The following is a 3,808-nucleotide window of genomic DNA, read 5'->3' as shown; positions in this document are numbered from 1 at the left end:
AGGAACTGAGTGACAGTGACACCCAACCACTAACATGTTGATGATCACAGAATCACAGAACAGCCCAGACTGGAAGAGACCTCAAATGATCATCTGGTCCAAGCTTTGATGGGAAAGGGAGCCCAGACAAGACTATGCAGCACCTCAAACACCTCCCTGGGGAAGTTTGACTGATTATCCTCATGATTTTTTCTTCTTCCTCTGTAATATTTCTTTCTTACATGAAGATGATGGGATCACCCTGTCAACAAGGAAGGCCTTTTCCACTCCCTGGGATTTATTACTGACAATCCAAACCATGTGACGGATTATCTCATTTTTCTGCTGCTTTTTTCCTACTGTCCATTTCAAGGTTGTGGAGCAAGATTTACCCAGGTACAGATGTCAGAAGCAATATTAAGAAGGTCATCTCTGGTCACAGGGAGCTCTAATTGCCAGTGGTAGTGGGATGCAGTCTTTTCCTCCGTCTCAAAGCACAGCACTTGAAATATCCTGTAGGATGAAAACAATGCCCACTACAGCATTTCTCCCCTAATTTTTGGGAAGAGGGCCAGACAATCACCACAATTAGTCATACATTCCAAATGCAGTCCCCATTCTGAGTTTCAGCCTCGTGCCTGTCCTCGTGTTAAGGATGAGGCTATGATCTCCACCCCAAAGAGGGTCTTTGCCTCAGTCACACACTATCAATCAGTCTGGCTCTCAGTAATGAGGAAAGATGCTTTCCTTCCTTCCACCTTCTATTTGGACCTTCACCTTCCCAGTGGGATCGTTTTATTGGGTAAAGGAAGACAGAAATAGACAGAAAGAAACATGTCAATATGTGCATTGAAGAGGAATTAAAAACAAAACATAATGAAATACCTGAAAGCACAAGGGAATTTGCTGGAAACTAGAGGAGAGAGGAGAAGAAGCAGCTATCACGCCTTTCACTGCTGCACATGGAGTTAGTTTTGAAAAGTTCCTTCTCCCTGTCCTGCCTCCCTCCCCCTGCTCCCCCGCTCCCCTGGGGAGGGGAAGGTAGAAGAGGTATCATTACAATATTAATCACCTTGAAAAGGGTAGAAACTCAAGATTTTAAAATCACTGCAAGAGGGAGAAGCGTCTTTAGGGGAAAGTTCAAACAGCTTCTTTTGCTTGAGGACTGCTGGAAACAATATGGCAATCATTAGCTTCTCTCTCTCCAGTTCAGGGCCGTTCATTTAATTCACACATGATGAACAACAGACATGCACATAGGTCCAACAGCAATATTAAGGTTGTCTCTCTTGCCAAGAACCATGCCACTAAAAAGCACATGTGTGAGCCCATGTGAGTCTGGAAAGGGTTAATGGGCTGCTGGGGGCTCTCTTCTTGGAGAGAGGTAAAGGAGGGACAGCAGTTCAGATGGAGAACAGGCTTCACTCTGACTGTGGGACTATCTATGGACATGGCAAAATGAGTTGTCTGGGAGGGTGGACGACCCTCTCACCTTCAGCTGAGCCAACTGCACTCGCCATGGCTGTGGCAAAAGCCTCCTGGAATGCCTTTGAAAGGACAACATCGGACCTGTTGTGGAAGTGCAAGAATCCACAAGTCCGGCCCGGTTTTTTGGGTAAACCTTGAAGCCTCACAAGAATGGTTAGCTTAAACTTCACTGCCCATTCTTGAATAACTCCAGGAAAACTGGGTCATTTTTTACCCTTGTGTGGGAGTATCTCTGGTGACAACCAGCCTTTGCTCCCCTCAGACAGAGTAGATTTCCAAAATGGCAGCCCCCTTTCTACCTGGAGCACCAAACACTTGGGGCAGTCTGCAGGGTTTTCAGCATAACCCTGACCACCAGAAGCCAGCTCTGCACTCTGCATTAGTTAAATCAAAACGTTACCCAGCCAGAGAGCCTCCTACCCTCTGGCAATGGACAGATCACTACAAAAACAGAGGCTGCTGTCTGACCTGAATGGTTTTCACATCTTCCCAGTGCCATGTGCTTGTTCTCCACACGAACAGTCCGTGCCACTGAATTCTTGGTGTCGTGCTGACCTGGAGCAGTGAGCTCTGTAGCATAAAAGTGATTTGATTTTAACCAGAAGCCACTGCATAGTGGAGGAGGATATTTCCCGCTCTGGCTCTGGCATTGTCTGTTTGGTGACCTTGAACAGGTAGTGTTACCTTTCTTCATCTCTTTGTTAAACAGACACTGGCACTGATGACTCTTGTAAAGCCCTTTGACGTCTACCAGCGATAAAAAGCCAGGTGTTGACATTATTGTGCAGCGAGCATTCACTCTCATCTGCTTTAAATCTCTGCTTCCTTCATTTTCATTGAATAACCCCTTTGTTCCTGTATTATGAAACACTGTAAGTAGACTCCCAAGTGCTTGCAGAAGTGAAAAGTGGACACAGACTGATGGCAAGCCCCTCCTGCAGAGCAGGACTTCCAGGGGTGAAACCCCGACTCCATCGACCCCAGTGGGAGTGCTGCCAAGGGGGTGACCACTTTATTGCTGATTCACAGCAAATGAGAGCAAAAGAAGCATTTCATAGCGTTTTCTAATCTGCTTCTTGAGCGTTTAGTCATCCCAAAAGTCACTGTGAGTAAGGATTACTCTTCCCTTTCAACAAATTGATCTCTCATGTAAAACTCTGCCCAGTTAACGATTTCTTCACTGCACGGTGGGGGGTTTTTGTTTTTCTGGTGAAGTTACCACCATCTGTGGCCAAACAACACACTCAAGCCCAGTAACCTTTCAGAAAGAAGACAGATGATGTCTGCTGCTCATTTCATGTGGTTTTTGCCCAGTACGGTCTCTGAGGGCAGGAAGAAGGTGCCAAAACTGAAATAAGAAAGATAACATTGGTAAATATCAGAGCTCCCTGGTGAGTGCAGAGGTCTCAAAGACTTGGGAATGCTGAACAGATGACTCACTGGAAAGGGTTGCCACACGTCTTGGTTTTGACAGATGGGACAGTGACTTATTGTATTTAGGATCCTAATGGCATTATAGTAACATCTAGAGCCTTGATAGTGAAGGTGATGACTTTCGGGGGCTTTCTGGGGTAGAAATTATCATGCAGGATGAGGAAACTGGATTTAATGTAAAACTTTGAGGCTGAATCCTTGCATGAATGTTTTGGAGCTGCTTACATCCAGGGCCCAGTGCTGAAGGGCATCTTCCTTACTGAAAAGGCAGTTTTTGTCATAGTTACACATACAAACATACCAGTTCTCCACTGAAATGCTATATATATATATATATATATATTTCACATTTCTTATAGAGCCTGCTACATCTCCCAGTCATTTGGATCCACACTTCACACCTGTTCTGAGCTTAACTAGAAAATGCAGAGATTTTGCCTTAGTCCCGTGGACAGATTTCAGAATTATTTCTGTTCAGGTCAGTCCAAAAGCAATTTTTTTTTTTTTTATTTCTGGCATTGAAAAATATGTCATGTTGAAAAATTAGATATCATTTCCAAGTGAATAGGCAATGTATCCTCTATGTGAAGTGCTGAAATCACAGTCCAACTTTCCCATATTTCCCTCTGCATTTTCAGCCAAAGCCACTGGCTGAACGCAAAAGTACATGAAGAGCCCTAAATCCCACCCTATTTCTAATTGAGTTCACTATTCAACAAATAAATAAAGCCATGCAGCTCTAATGTAATTATGCTTGTGATGACATTTTCCACATTCTGCTCCAGATCTCCATGTCATTTATCCCACCACAAGCTAGTGTAATATACCCTACAGCAGGATGAAGAGTTTGGAGTCTGCTACTGTCTGTGAACTAAAACAGACCTGGAGTGAAGTCCTGACCTCAGAC

The sequence above is a fragment of the Corvus brachyrhynchos genome, unplaced genomic scaffold, assembly GCF_000691975.1.
Source record: "Corvus brachyrhynchos isolate BGI_N302 unplaced genomic scaffold, ASM69197v1 scaffold34, whole genome shotgun sequence".
In the NCBI taxonomy this organism is placed as follows: Eukaryota; Metazoa; Chordata; class Aves; order Passeriformes; family Corvidae; genus Corvus; species Corvus brachyrhynchos.
This window is presented reverse-complemented; position numbering follows the sequence as displayed.